General features: G+C 40.8%; 1 pseudogene; it reads right to left on the minus strand.

Moving 5' to 3' along the window:
• Nucleotides 1–12732: 12732 nt before the first annotated feature.
• Nucleotides 12733–15319, minus strand: LOC118616755 (annotated as a pseudogene).
• Nucleotides 15320–16785: the final 1466 nt, after the last annotated feature.

The following is a 16785-nucleotide window of genomic DNA, read 5'->3' on the forward strand; positions in this document are numbered from 1 at the left end:
AGTGACATATTACATACTTAGATTGTGCTCAAATATTTCATGTAGTTATGTTGGAATGCCTAATCTTACAGAGTTTTTTTTTAGAGAGAAACGTAGAGAGTGAGAGAAAGAAACATCTATAGGCTGCCCTCCTGCATACCCCCCACCAGGGACAGAGCTGCAACCTGGGCATGTGCCCTGAGCAAGGAACTAGCAACCTTTTGGTTCATGGGAGGCCACCCAACTGAGCTTCAGGGCCATGGCATATGCATATATATGTGTGTATAATATATATACATTATTTTTTATTGTTGATAGTATAGGTATCCTCCTGCTCTCCCCCCATTTGCTACTCCCTACAGCCAGTGCCCGCATGTCATGGCACTATTGTCTGAGTCCAGGGGTTATGCATATATGCATGTAAATTCTTCCTTAATCGCTTCCCGCCTGCCTCTGTCTCCTCCATATTGAGGTCCGTCAGTGTGTTCCATGTATGCATGTAATCTCTAATATTTTTAATCCCTTAGACACTAAAGGTCTTTTAGTTTTTGCTTAGTCATAAATCATTCTTTTATAGCTAATTAAGCTAAAGAAGCCTGGAAGTGAAGTTTGAAACAAAAGTTTAAAAAGGTGTTGTGTGTATGTGGTGGCATTGAGAGAGTTTTGCAGGTCGTCTAGATTCCAGGGAGGACATGAGATGAGGTTTCATGTACTTTACCTGTTCTTTTTCAGTGATTGAGAAGTGGGCCCAAGGGGGAAGTCATTCACTGGCCATTACTCTCAAGATGCTAAAATTGTCCAGTAGGCTGACAAAGTAGGTTCAGTACCATGTACTGGTTATTAATAATAGGACTCAAGGCAGGTTCCCAGGCTTCTGCAAACAAATAATACGTGTGCCACAGAGCAAGTCAAGCAGTTTGATGCAAGTGCACCGCACTTGCGTCCTCTACAGTATCTTCTGGATCTCTTCCTTGCCCACGGCTCCTTTCCTGGTACCTCTGAACTACCGGGTTAGAGGCTCGGGATACGTTATGTGGAGTTAACTAGCAAAAACCATTTCGCTTCATACAAATACTACCGTTTTCCAGACAGGCGTGTACAACAACAAATTACTACTCGCGGTTTGCCTGCGTTCCAGGGCGGACTCGTAGGCGGCGCTCTGGGAGCTAGCAAGTTTAGTTGAGCAACAGCTGACGTGAGTCAACAAAGGTCACGTGAGACAAACCGGTGGCCGTCAATTGGCAGCGCCTGGCCGTTTGGGGGGGGGGGCGGGGGCATCACGGGAACTTGGGGTTCGGTCTGTGACACTTACAACTTTGTGCTGGTGGTGGCGAAGTTTGCGATTCTAAGAAATCCTCTCAGCACCACAAGCTTCCGCCTTTTCTGGGTCTCCGCCTATCCCGAGATGTGATCCCAAAGTCAAAGATCGTGGCTTCTGCGTCCGCTGCTTTCGCCATCACCTTGTGTTTCTTTTCGCCGCCACCCGCGGTGGAGGCGGTGGCAGCGTTAAAGTTAGTGTGGCAGTCTCATTCAGTGAGGGGCGTCTTTTGAGTTCTGGCCTGAGGGTTGGTGAGTTTAGGAGTTAGAGTTTTTATATTTGTTGCTTTTCCATGAAATCCTGCGGAGTGTCGCTTGTTACTGCCACCTCTTTCTGTGATGAGGGAAAGAAAATGGCGGCGGGAAAAGCGAGCGGCTCGAGAGCAAGGAGGGATCCTTAAGCTTGACAGCAGAAGAGAAGGAGATGCTAGACGGATGGATAGGTATGGACCATCATCATTTCCTAATCCTGCTCTTAATAGGCTGGTGCCGCTTTTGGGGAGGCCTGAGTGCTTCTTGTGTCCGGCGGCACAGTGGGGTAATCTTGGAGCCTTCCGAGTGTCAGGTACCGGGACCTTGGGCTCGAGAAGAGACGAGTCACTGGTTTTTATATAACGTTAATGAGGTTCATGTATCTCTTTACACAGTCGACTCTTTGGGTTCGTGAGGCTTCACGAAGATGGCGCCAGGACCGAAGACACTATTGGGCCAAGGTAAGGCAACCGCGTGGGCCGACACTGCCTTCTCTGCCTGCTCCGACGGCCCCCGAGGCCTGTTGTCTCTCATTGTGGCTACAAAGTAAAAACAGTGTTTTAGAATTTATCTCACTCGTTCGCTGTCTAACGAAGTTCCGTCTTGTAGCTTAAGTAACACAGACAGCGGCGCTTTGGGCTCTGGCTCAACATTTATTTTACCGTATTTTGCCTAGGAGAGCTGTGAATTTTAGAATGAAAGATAGTAAATATGTACTGTTTTCAGAATTTCAGTTTAAGTATCCCCTAGGATGTTTTCTCTTTTGGCAGTGGGCTAGGATGTCTGATTTTAACTACACGTTTCAAGTTTTCTTTCATCCCTTTTCTCACACGGAGTACAACAGTAGAGAGTTCGGATATTACCAATGTCTTTATTAGTACGTGTTGACCTTAAGTTACGTGATTTGTTTACTTGTTTGCGTTTAGCTGCCACAGGTATTGCTTTGAGTGGGATTTTTTTTATTACTACTTATTCCTGTGCCTTGTTTCTTGTATCTGTTGGATACTAGGCCTAGATTCTCTGTTTATTAATGTGAAAACTTATTGGCACTGTCATTTAGGTAATGGCTGCCCCTATCGGCCAAGATGGCGGGTAAATAATGGGAGGAGAAAGGAAAGGAGAGCTTTAGAAGAGGGAGGAGATGTAAACTGGGAGAGGCTGGTGTAGTTTGTTGGTGCTTGATCAAGGTTGACCACTATTATTTAAAAGTAGCATTCCGTTATCATTTGAAAGCTTCAGAAGCAGCATTCACAAATCTAGAATGTGCTCATCAGTTTACATACCACGTTTAGTTACTCTCATGTAAACTATTGTACAAACACCTTTTGAATCTCAGTCTCTGTTTCATGTATTTTTTTTTTCATCTCAGCAAATCCGTTTAAAATATTATCTACAGTCAGTATCATGGAACTTGGTCTATGTGCAATAAATGTTACTTCAACAGCTTTTTGTTTTGTTAATCTGAAATACGTAGCTGTGATTTTGACATAGTTAATGCTCCAATTGAAAAGGAATTACTCAGTTATTATTTAAAAAATTTTTTTGCGTAGAATTCTTATCCATAGTTTCAATTACATATATTTCACCTTCACCAGTAATCTCACTTTTAAGTTTATTTGTTTTGATGGCAGATGATGACTAGACCCTAAATTGTAATTTTTAAAAGTCCAGTCCACTTAATAAATGTTGTAAGTAACAATTGATCCAGTAAAAATATCACTGGAAGAATATTGTTTTGTTTTTGTTTTTTCAAATCCTCACTCAAGGATATTTTTGCATTTCTCTTCAAATAGAATGGGAGGTAGGGAGGGAGACAGAGACAGAGAAACATTGGTGTGAGAGAGGTACATCAGTTGGTTGCCTCTGCACTACCTTCACCGGGACCAAATTGCAACCCAGGTATGGATGGGGCCCTTGACCAGAATGAAACCTGCAACTCTTTGGTCAGTGGGACCAAAGCTTTAACTGCTGAGTCAAACTAGCCAGGACATCACTGAAAGAATAGTGACTAGCTGTGATATGATTTAAGAAAATGGCATTTCTCTTAAATTTTTAAAATTATTTTAAATATTTTTATTGATTTTTATTTTTTTGGTAGGAGAGAGTGAAAAACATTCATGTGAGCCCTGGCTGGTTTGGCTCAGTGGTTTGAGCATTGGCCTGTGGTCCAGAGACATCCGGGTTCAATTCCTGCTAGGGGCACGCACTTTGCTTGCAGTTTGTCCCTGTTCCTGGGTCATGAGGGTAGCAACCACTGGATGTGTCCCTTTCATGTTGATGTTTCTCTCTTTCATGTTGATGTTTCTCTCTTTCCCTCCCACTCTACCTGAACAAAAAATGGAAAAATGTCCTTGAGTAAGGATTAAAAAAGAAAAAGAAAAGGGGAAACATCATGTGAGAGTGAAAATCAATCATCTGCCTCCTGCATGCCCCTTACCAGTAATAGAGCCTGAAACCCAGGCATGTGCCCTGACCTGGAGTCAAACAAGCAACCCTTAGCATGCCCAGTCAATTTTAGCCACTCCAGTGGATTAATGTTTTTTAACTTAATTATTTTGTATTGTAGTGACTTTATCATTTAACGAGTTTGGAGAAGTTGTTTGTACTAATGATATTTGAAAAACAATGGTAAAATGTACTACTTTGGTTATGGTAATGAAGAAATGAGAGTGACATCATGCTGTTTGATGTTTTTCTGGATAATTTGTGAAAATACTTTTTTGAGAACTTGAAATATCCAAATGAGATTTTCAGGAAAATCGTCAGTGGGTAGTGTTTAACATTAGGTATCAGTTTGGAATACTCTCTTCAGGATCTTAAATTTTGAGGTCCTGGTGTTTTTCATTTGTGAAGGTGGGCTTACCTTTCTCAAGTCTGAACTATAATGTTTGGAAGAATTCATAAAATAGAGGGTAATGTTGAGTTTTGTTTAACTATTTTGAATATTTTGCCTGAAATTGAAATAAATTAACTTAAGTTCACTTGGAAACTCTTGTGAATTCCTACCTGCTTAGGCCAAAGCTCGTTAACTTTAATATTAAAGTGCCATAAAATATTCTGGGTTGTGTTGCTAGAAACTTCATGCATCTCTGCCTCTGCCTTCTTGTTTGTCTCCCCATCCCCAGTATTATTGAATTAAAGATGGCGTAAAATAAAACTTCACATATTTAACATGCACAACTCAGTAAGTTTTGGCATATGTGCATATCCATGAACCCATCACCACAGTCAAGATAATGTACATATTCATTGCCTTCAGAAGTGTCCTCCTGTCAACTTGGAAATTCCTTCTTACTTTTCTTTCTTATTCTTTCACACCACTGATGTTCATTGATCTTCTTAGTGATTATGTAAACTATAGATTACATTTCTAGAATTTTCTATAAGTGGAATTTTTAGTATGACTTTAGGGAGCTGGGAATGGAAATAGAGGGAAGAAGGGAGAGAGAAACATTGGCCTGTTCTAGTTGTTCATTGGTTGATTCTTCTTTATAGCCTGACTGAGAATCAGCCCACCACTAAGGCACCTATCTGGATGGTGCTAACTGATTGAGCTACCTGTTGAGGGTACAGTGATATTCTATTTCAACTCTACTCTTTATCCTAATATAGACAAAATCAATGTTTCTTTCTTTTTTAACAATATATATATATTTTAAATTTTTATTTATTTATTTATTTATTTTTCCTTTTTCCTTTTTTTTTTTTTTTTTGTACAGATAGAGTGGGAGGGAGAGAGAGGAAGAGAGAGAGAGAGAGAGAAACATCGACGTGAAGGGACACATCGAGTGGCTGCCACCCGCACGACCAACCAGGGCCGGGGACAAACTGCAACCGAAGTACATGCCCTTAGCGGGAACCGAACCCGGGTCTCTCCGGACCGCAGGCCGACGCTCTAACCGCTGAGTCAAACCGGCCAGGGCTAAATTTTTATTTATTGATTTTTAGAGTGACATAGAGAGAAACATCAGTTTGTTTTCCAGTTATTTATTCATTCACTGGTTGCTTCTTCTTTTTTTAATCCTCACCTGAGGACATTTTTTGATATTTTGTTCACATAGAGTGGGAGGGGGAGAAAGAGAGAGAAACATCATCAATAAAGGGACACATCGAGTGGTTACCACCCACACGACCCAATCAGGGCCGGGGATAAACTGCAAATGAGGTATGTGCCCCTTAGCGGGAACCAAACCTGGGTCTCGCCACACTGCAGGCCAACTCTCTAACCGCTGAGCCAAACCGGCCAGGGCACTGGTTGCTTCTTTTTTTTTAATCCTCTCTGGAGGACATTTTTTTGATATTTTGTTCAGATAGAGTGGGGGAGAGAGAGAGAGAGAGAGAGAGAAACATCGACGTGAAAGGGACACATCGAGTGGTTGCCACCCACACGACCCAATCAGGGCTGGGGACAAACTGCAGCTGAGGTTCGTGCACTTAGCAGAAACCGAACCTGGGTCTCTCTAGGACTGCAGGTCGATGCTCTAACTGCTGAGCTTAACTGGTCAGGGCTGGTTGCTTCTTTTATGTGTCCTGACACAGGATTGAACTGCAACCTTGGCTCTAATGAATTGAGCTACCTGACCTGGGTGCGCAGGCGCTCGCGCTCTCTCTTTCTCTCTCTCTCTCTTTATTCAAACTTCCTCTAAATAAAATTTATTTTAAAAAAGAAAAGAAATAGAATATTGTTATTAACATTTCTTTTTTTTTTGTACGCACCTTTAGCGGGAACCAAACCCAGGACTCTCTGGTCCGCAGGCTGAGGCTCCAACCACTGAGCAAAAATGGCCAGAGCGTTATTAACATTTCTTTAATGTAATGCTAGAGACCCGGAAAATCTGTCTCGTCTCACAGAACTGTTGCTAAAATTCTCATTACTATTGTTATTTAGAAGTGTCTTTGTCAATTTTTGTTTGTTTGTTTTTAATCCTCAACCAAGGATATTTTTTTCATTGATTTTTAGAGAGACTATAAAGGAGGAAGGGGGTAGAGAGAGAAAGAGAAACATCAAGGTGAGAGAGAAACATCCACAGTTTGCCTCCTGCACATGCTCAGACCTGGGATCAAACCCAAAACTGGGCATGTGCCCTGACCAGGAATCAAACCGAAACCTTTTTGGTACATGGGATGATGCTGCAACCAACTGAGGCTCTGGACCACAGGCTGACACACTAACCGACGCTCTAACTGCTGAGCCAAACCAGCCAGGGCTCTAATGGTTATTTTAAAGATCGTTTTCATTATATGTATGTTCTGTTTATTGACATTTAAACATTCACTAATTTTCTGTTATGAAGGTAATTGAGTTCAAGTGACCATAGAAATAATGTCATGTTTTGTTATTCAGAAATTGAGTGTTTAATTTTGTGTATTAAAAAGATATTTTCTTGTTAGGAAAGTTGCCTTCTAAACAGTGTGGTTTTATTGTTTACATATTACTGGACTAGTTCTTGTGTAGGTACAAGTTCTTGTGTAGTAATGTTACTATAAAATTATGATACAGTACTGGTCATAAAGACTGAAGAGATTATTGAAAATAATCTGAGAACACAATTCAGAACTGTCAGGTTCTTAGTTTCAGTTTTCTTTTTTAAAAATTAACTAGGTCTATATAATAAAATAAAATAAAATGACTAGGGAGTCCTAGCTAGGTGGCTCAGTTGTTGTTTGGGGCATTGTCCCATACACCAAAAAGTTATGGGTCCATTCCTGGTAAGGGAACATACCTAGGTTGCAAGTTCAATCCTCTGTTGGGGCACATATGGGAAGAAAGTGATCACTGTTTCTCACGTGATGTTTTTCTCTCTCTCCCCCCTCCCTCTTTCTCCCTCCCTCCCTCTCGCTTTCTCCCTAAAAATCAATAAACATATCCTCAGATGAGGTTTTAAAAAAAAAGACTCAGGAAAATTTGACTGCTATTATTTATTATTATTATTATTGTTTTTATTATTTTTAATCCTTATCCGAGGACATTTTTCCATTTTTTTGTTCAGATAGAGTGAGAGGGAGAGAGGGGGAGAGAGAGAGAGAGAGAGAGAAATATCGACATGAAAGGGACACATTGAGTGGCTGCCTCCCACATGGTTTGTCCCAACCAGAGCCAGGGACAAACTGCAACTGAGGTACATGCCCTTAGTGGAAACCGAACCCTGGTCTCTCTGGACCACAAGCTGACGCTTTAACTGCTGAGCCAAACCGGCCAGGGCTGACTGCTATTATTTACTGTTTTGCCAGATACGAATTTTTGTAACTTAAGTTATAAAATTGATTTATAAGCCCCACTCTTTTTTTTTATCCTCACCCGAGGATATTTTTCCATTTTTTGTACAGATAGAATGAGAGGGAGAGAGAGGAAGGGAGAGAGAGTGAGAAACATCGACGTGAAGGGACACATCGAGTGGCTGCCACCCACACAACCAACCAGGGCCGGGGACAAACTGCAACCGAAGTACGTGCCCTTAGCGGGAACCGAACCCGGGTCTCTCCGGACCGCAGGCCGACGCTCTAACCGCTGAGCCAAACTGGCCAGGGCTATAAGCCCCACTCTTTAAACCAAAATGAAGTTTATTGGTAAATTGTAGAATTAAAATAGATATATTTTCTGATATGAATTATAAGACTTTACATTTTGATGTTTGTTACATTGCGATGCTTTGAGCTCTTTATAACTGATATTAAAATGAATAATACAAATATTTTTCAAATGAGGTCTCCAGAGAGCTAATTTGTGTTAAGAAAACCATAAGGTTGTTTGAATTGACAGATTAAGACTTACATATGCATATTCATTTGTTAGTGGAATTTGTTTGATGATTGGCATATTTTATGACCTCAAATTTAGGCTTATAAATTGAAACTATAAATCAGAGCAACAAAAACTTAAGTGTTATATGTTCAAGGGTTTTATGGAGTTAGCATAGATAATAATATATATATATATACATATATACATACTATATATATATCTGCCTCCTGCAGGGAAGAAAAACACTCTAACCTACTCAGTTCTTGGCTGAGACCCTCTCAGTAATAAAAGACAAAATAATAGGAGAAAAAGAAAAAATGTATACATGGGAGATACTCAGAAAAATTGAGTAAGTCTTTCAAGTGGCTCACCTAAGCCACTACCTTAAATGCTATCTCCAGCTTAAGGAAGAAAAAAATATGTAGGGGTTGGGGAGGCCCGTTAGGGAGGTTACCAAAAAAAGCATAGTAAATGTGGGTAAGGTTGTCATGCAGATTCTAGTGTGGGGCCCCCTCTGTTGATAAGGCAGAGGAAATTCTCTAAATTTCTTGTGATTTAGAGTTATTCTCATCTTCCTGAGAGGAAGACACTCAACAACTGGAGTTTTTCCTTTAAATGTAAAAGACCTTTACAAAAGGGCAACTACTGTCTGGTTGGTGTGGCTCAATGGATGAAACATTCTTCCATGGACTGGTTCCATACCTGGTCAGGGCACATACCCAGGTTATGAGCTTGATCTCAGTAGGGGGTGTGCAGGAGGCAGCCTATCAGTGTATCTTCTCACATCTATATTTCTTTCCCTTCTTCTCACTGTAATAAATTAATAAAAACATTTTAAAAAACAAAAGGGCAATAGCTACTTTATAAGAGATTCTCCTATGTGTACAAGCCTCTCAAGAGTAGTCAGTTGACCCCTGTTGTGTGTGGCATGGTTGGAGTGCCTTGCTGTGCATCAGAAGGTTGAGGGTTCGATTTCCATTCAGGGCACATACCTAGGTTGCTGATTCAATCCCAGGTCAGGGTGCATGGGAGGCAACTGATCAATGTTTGTCTCTCACATTGGTCAATGTAAGAAACATTCAAACCTATGAAGAATATTTGTGAGTTTATTTGGGCCAAAACGCTCCACATAGGCCAGGAAGCAAAATTTCAACAGACTGAAATAATGCTCTAAAAAAGTGGCCATTTTGCAACACATAGTGAATTACATGAGATCCATTGGTGATATTTTAGGGAGGGTGGGAGAAGGCAGAGCAGGGAAGCCTCTGGGGTTGGATGAAAAGTAAAATGGCAGACACGTATGTCTTTTACACATGTGGGTACAGGATAGTTAACAGTCAATAATTCATTGAATGTCAGTGAGGGGATTTGTGGTCTCAGCAGAGTGGTGCCTGTGCTTTGAGGGGTTTAGATAAAAGAAAATTACTTTGACATTTCAAAGTTATGTTACCATAGATTCAAAAAGATGGGACACAGTTTCAATTAAAGTAAAGATTGACCTTTATCAGGGAGGATGCCAGCCTAGGACATGACTACCTGCCATAACTGCTTTTAGTTGAAAAGTTTTCATTTCAGACCATCAGTTATGGTTACTTTAGGTCTTTGAATTTGCTAGGCCATCACACAGGGTTTCCTTGAGCTTGTCAGGTTAGCATATTGCCCCTTTTTGCCCACAAATCCACCTTTTGATCTTAATACAAAGGATGCACTGATGACCAGCATTTTGGTTGGAGAATGGGGTCCCATGGTGCTAGAAAGGCTCATTCTTAGGGAAGTCTCAGTGTTAGCATTTGTCTTGCTGGACAGGATGAACCACTGAGGATGAGGCAAGACCATAACAGTAGATGACATTCAAAGTCAAATTATTATTATTCAAAATAAAATGGCAGGTGAATGGGAGGCAGTTTTTAGAATCTGACCATGAGATAGGTTTCTATTTACTATGGCCTATTTACTTCCCATTGGAAACATGTAAGTACTTTTATTAATTTGATTACCACTAGTTACTTAATTAGAAGCTGTAAGCGTATTTTTATGTTTGTTTTTGTTAATTCTCACTCGAGGATATTTTTTCTATTGATTTTTTTAGAGAGAGTGGAAGGGCAGAGAGGTTGGGGAGAGAAATATTGAATCTGCAACCCAGGTATGTGCCCTCAACTGGAAATCGAATCCACAACCCTTCCTTGCACAGGCTGATGCTCTAACCACTGAGGACAATGGTGGGCCAAGGCTTACTTGTTCTTTTTTTAATTGGAACGAAGGCTGTGCTATAAATTATAATTACCATTTATAATTCCAGGGGCCAGGGACAGAAAGTGTTTCATAAGTGAATTTCCTCTGCCTTAGCAGCAGTTATAAAGGATCATGTTTTTATAATGATTGCTGTATCTATTGGAATTATTATAGTTGGGGGAGGTACATTTTCCTAATTAGGTTTTGGAGTTTATATATAAAATTCCTTTTTTAAAAAAAAAATCTATCTGAGGGCATTTTTGCATTTATCTTGCATTATTTTTTTGCAAGAAAATTCTGAGGACAGAGTGGGAGGGAGACGGGGGCGGGAGGGGGCGGGTAAGAGAAAGAAACATCAATGTGAGAGAGACACAGACTGGTTGCTACCCACATGACCCCAACCGGGGCTGGGAACAAACTGCAACCAAGATACATGCCCTTAGTGGGATCCGAACCTGGGACTTTGGTTCGTGGGCTGATGCTCTAACCGCTGAGCCAAAGTGGCCGGGGCTAAATTCCTTTCTTAATATTTCTTTTTTTTTTTTTTAAACTATTTACAATAGCATTTTTTCTAAATTTCAAAAGAGAACCCATAAAAAGTATTATTGATAATACAAAAAGTTACTATTAGTTGGATTATATACATAGAGTTTGAGAAAAACCTAAAAAAACAAGCATAATAATAATAATTATTAATAATAGCAGCAACATTAAGTTGTAGGTATACAGGCCTTGATGGTGTCTAGAGATGATTGTTTCTGATGTTTGGCCTTTTCATTCTTTTTTTTTTAATCCTCACCCGAGGACACTTTTGCATTTATCTTCAGATAGAGTGGGAAGGAGAGAGGGAGGAGGAGAGAGAGAGAAAGAAACATTAATGTGAGAGGGACACATTGATTGGCTGTCACCCACATGACCCCAACTGGGGCCAGGGACAAACTGCAACTGAGGTACATGCCTTTGGTGGGAACTGAACCCTGGACTCTCCAATCCACGGGCCGACACTAACTGCTGATCCAGACCGGCCAGGGCTCATTCTTTTTTTTTCTTTTTTTTTTTATCCTCACCCGAGGACATTTTTCCATTTTTTGTTCAGATAGAGTGGGAGGGAGAGAGAGAGAGAAACATTGATGTGAAAGGGACACATCAAGTGGCTGCCACCTCCATGACCCAACCAGGGCTGGGACAAACTGCAACTGTGGTACATGCCCTTAGTGGGACCCGAACCCAGGTCTCTCTGGACCACAGGCTGACGCTCTAACCGCTGAGCCAAACCAGGGCTCAGGGCTCATTCTTGAAAAGTTTTTTATTTTCACTGTGGATGGAGGCAAGAGTCAGAGACACAGGCAGATGTTCATTTGAGGTTAGGCACCTTAGAAAGTTCTTTTCAACAATGTTGGAAACAGTCTTCAGTGTTATTTACAATGGACAAATATTTCCTGTTTGTAAATTGTGGTCATGTGAGTGTGGGAGTATGCTCAAATGAATGTCACTATTTTATTAGTCCCTGTAACCTGGTTAATGAGCCCTTGGTGATGCAGAATGTCGTCTTTTAGTTTTCCCTGTTTGGGAAAAAAATAATTTAAATCACCAAAACAGTCACAAGTATAATAATTATCATCGGGTATTTAGTCATAACTATTTAAAAAATTTATCCTGATTATTTGCTATTATTTATGAATTATTATACTTGGAGTTCTGTAAATCTTTATGCAGTTCAGTGGTATGACATCCCTAGCTAGATACCTGTAATTTAGGAGTAAGCCAGAGTTATTTTCATGGATCTTTCTAAGGATGTAACGTATCTGCAAATGCATTAGAGTAGAACAGTTACTGTCTATAAATGACGTTAACTAACTGGGCGTGGTTGAGGATTTTATTATAATGCAGTAGATTAAAAACTTAGCTTTTCATTTAAGATACAACTTTGTAAGACAATTTCTTGGTAATAATTACTGTAACAATACAGAATAATATAAGCTGTGTATACATATATTTAAATTTTTATAGATCAACATTTTCAGTTTATAATACACTCACAGTTATACATAGATTTTATGGTTTATAAGAACAAAAGGCAAAAAACTTCAAAGAATCAAAACAACTGTATTATTAACTACATTCAAAAGATTTAACACTGTTGCCTCCACTCTTTATTTTCTAAACCAAGATGGAAATTGTAGATGCCATCCCACAGGTGGATTCCACTTTTAGAACTTGGAACACTCTGGTTCTATACATGTCCGGTTTTCTACAAAGCTGAACTGAGATACCATCGTGTTCCAGGCCAAATTGGCTGGAAGGAGGTTATCCATTGCTGTTTGAGTTTTATTGCTGGTGAAGAACAAGCTCCCCAGGGTTTCAAAGCCAGAATGCATGGTCTGTGTTTCTGTACTGTACGACTGAACCTTACTTTATAGAGCAGATATATTTTTAGCAGTGTCGATTTCTTCAGTTTGGGTCTTTGTCAGATGAATCATTACTCATGGAAAAGTTGGAGTGTCTCAGAATAATTCCTAGAGGCAGGTGAGGACTATTGTCTAAAAAGAAGTCTGTCTTTAGCCCTGGCCGGTTTGGCTCAGTGGTTAGAGCGTCCGCCTGTGGTCCAGAGAGACCCAGGTTCGGTTCCCGCTAGGTTGCAGTTTGTCCCCGGCCCTGGTTGGTCATGTGGGTGGCAGCCACTCGATGTGTCCCTTTCACATCGATGTTTCCCTCTCTCTCTCTTCCTCTCTCTCCCTCCCACTCTGTCTGTACAAAAAATGGAAAAATGTCCTCGGATGAGGATAAAAAAAAAGAAGTCTGTCTTTGTCTGCATGTCACACATTTCAAGGCCTAAGAAGTTAAAATTCCCCCTATAACTATAGGGCTGGGCAGAAGTGTCTGCACGTAAGAAGTTAGTTTGGGTCTCTCCGTCCAGTGATTCTAAGACTGGCTCAGTGTCATGGTGCTAAGCTTACCGTCTTCAGTTTGAGTCTGGATATTTAAGGCTGAAAATAACTCTTTGATATCAGTTGTTGGGCCAGATGGGAGCTGGGTGTCAGGTCCAGTATTTGTGTCACACGGAAGACTATGATTGTCCAGTATCTGACCAGGCAGATTACTTGACTAGATGTTTTCTAAATCACTTAATAAATCTATAGTTCGGGTCTGATTATCTGTCATATTCTGTGAAGAAAGCATACTGTTCTGTGCACTGAAGTTTATAACTGATGCTGATTTCTCAATATCTTTACTTAAAGTCTTAGGGTTCTGAGGTAACAAACTGTGAGAGTCTTTCCTCCTAAGCTGCTACTTATAATGTTGTCTGTAGAAACTCCATATGGTGAATGGACATTCTCGAAAATGTCTACACATTACAGCTTAGTCCATTAGTACTGAGTCATCTGTTGGACTTTGCATTCCACTGGTTTGAGTTTCCCTGGAAATTCCACCTTACTGGAAAGAGGCATCTAAAAATGCATCATTCTGAGCAGTTAGAGATGAAGTTACCTTAGAACTGGGCAAAATATTTGAGTATGAACTTGATAACCAAATGTCAAATCAGTTTGAGAACAAGACGATACAGAGGAATCAGGGCTGATCCACTGTGCAGGAGGTATAAAGTATTGTGTGGCATAAGATAGATCTGTCTGTACATTGAAGAAATGCTAATTTTTTTTTAAAATTTTTTTTATCCTCACCTGAGGACATTTTTCCATTTTTTTGTTCAGATAAAGTGGGAGGAAGAGAGAGAGAGAGAAAGAAACATTGATGTGAAAGGGACACATCGAGTGCCTGCCACCCGCACAACCAACCAGGGCCCTGGGACAAACTGCAACCGAGGTACACGGCCTTAGGGGGAACTGAACCTGGGTCTCTCTGGACCGCAGGCTGACCCTAACTGCTGAGCCAAACCGGCCAGGGCGAAATGCTATTCTTTTGACAGGTGTTCCCTAGTTCCTATAAAGGATTAGACTGACTTTTACCCAAGTTCACTTGAACACCTGTACTAATTGGCTCAACAGCAACAGGATTTATCATTTTTGAAAGAGAGCAGGCCTCTGAATCAAGACGAAGGGATCAGAGTTCCTACTGATAAGGGCAGAGCACAGCACCGGGGTGGAGCCTTCATAATCAACACCTAACATCACAGGCTGGGCGAGGAGCCAGCTTTAGGCACAAAGATAGTCATGAAAGAAAACTGCATAACAGGTAGTTAATTTAACCAAAGCTATTCTGAGCTTTGGTAAAAGCAACTTCTGAGGATATTTTAGAGCTGTTGTTAAGAATCTGCTTTCTGGCATTAGAGCCGAAAGAGTCTTCAAAAGACGCAACTAATTTTATTTCTGAAGTTCCTAATTTTTGGGTGTCCAGTCTTGGGGTTGGTTTGTTGCTAAATGATTCAGTGGTCTTATTAAACAACTTAAGGTTGTGCAGGCAGTTTTCCATTTTGCTTTTCTTAACCAGGTAGATCCCTGTGTTCTTCAGGGATCTCATAGCCAGTTTGGAAGATGTGGGACTGCAGTGGAGTTCTACTGGCACAGGGACAGTCACAGGTGCACTGGAAGACCATGCCACAATCCTCTGCATGTCTTTTCAAGTCCCATTCAGTGCCATTCTGAATTGCTGCACTTAGTACATTTATGCTACTTTTCAGTGCATTTTCATAAAGAGTTGTTTTATGATAGAAAATGGTTTCTCAGGGTCTCAAGGGCATCCTTCAGTTGGACAACAGTGGAATTTTGGTATGATTTTCAAGTCTTTTATTGTTGGACTTACTGTGCTATCCTGCAGACGGTGGCTCTTGACTAGGTGCATGTTGAGTGCATAGCTGTTGGGCAGGATCTTACTGCAGCCTTACACAGTACACAGGATGTTGGTCTGCAAGCCTGGGACAGCTTTTTCACCATCAGCCAAATCAGCTCCCCAGCCAGCAGTGCTAGACCCTCAGGCTGCTGCTTCACTGCTGTGGGCTGAGGCTGGCAGCCCTTCAGCTGTCCACGTGTCCTCCATAGGCCTGAGGTGAAGGCAGAGCCTTGGGTCCCACCACTGCCACTTCAGAAGTTGTTGTGGCTCCCACACAGCAGCCCAACCTATATATTTTTAGATTTAATATATAAAGAAAAAATAATACGCAAGATTTTAAAAAATTGCACAGGGCTTATCAGAAGTATGCATTGAGCAATGGAAATAATTCATAAACTCCTGGTGTCCAAAGTACCTCCACAGGGAACTATCACTCTTGGCTTGACCTGTGTCACTGACAGGAAACCTGTTACACATGGGAGACCCCTGTTTGAACTTGGTTTTGAATCTTCTCACAGCTGGCTGAAATCTTTAGAATATCCATTTAAACAAAATATGTATGTCTACAAATAGAACATAACTAGTATGCACCGAAAATATTGTGTGTTTGATCTTTGGCCAGCTGACAAGCACAAGTTAGAACAATTATGCTTATTGAGCAGATTATATTCAGGTAAATAAGAACCTTCAGTTATGTCCACCTGGAAGTTATTGAATATCCAGCTCAGTAACAGCTCCTTATCTTTTAAAGATCTGTCTGTAGCCCCGCTGGTGTGGCTCAGTAGTTGAGCGTCGACCCATGCACCAAGAGCTCACTAGTTTGATTCTGGTCAGGATACATGCCCGTTGTGTGGGCCCGATTCCCAGTGGAGGACATGCAGGAGGTGTCCAATTGATGTTCTCTCTCATTGATGTTTCTGTCTCTCTCTCCTTTCCTCTTTCTCTCTAACATTAATAAAGAAAAAATCTATTTGAAAACCAAATTAAGTCAGCATTATAAAGGAGTTTTCTATAAACCATTCCTAGGAATAAGAAGGGGATGAGGCCCTGGCTGGTATTTGTTCAGTGGTTAGAGTGTCTTTTGTATCTGGTTTCTTTTTTAATATTTTCCTTTTTGTTGATTTTAGAGAAAGCCAGGACATAGGAAAGATAGAAACATTGATCAGAGAGAACATCAATTAGCCACCTCCTGCATGCCCCCCACTGGGGGTTGGGCATGTGCCCTGACTGGGAATCGAACTGGTGACCTCTTGATAGATTGGTCAGTGCTCAACCACTGAGCCACACCTGCTGGGCTGTGTCTGGTTTCTTTCTTTTCTTTTCTTTTCTTTTCTTTTCTTTTCTTTTCTTTTCTTTTCTTTTCTTTTCTTTTCTTTTCTTTTCTTTTCTTTTCTTCTTTTCTTTCTTTTCTTTCTTTTCTTTCTTTCTCCTCACCCGAGGACATTTTTCTATTTTTTGTTCAAATGAGTGGGAGGGAG

This window comes from Molossus molossus, unplaced genomic scaffold, assembly GCF_014108415.1.
Source record: "Molossus molossus isolate mMolMol1 unplaced genomic scaffold, mMolMol1.p scaffold_m16_p_40, whole genome shotgun sequence".
In the NCBI taxonomy this organism is placed as follows: Eukaryota; Metazoa; Chordata; class Mammalia; order Chiroptera; family Molossidae; genus Molossus; species Molossus molossus.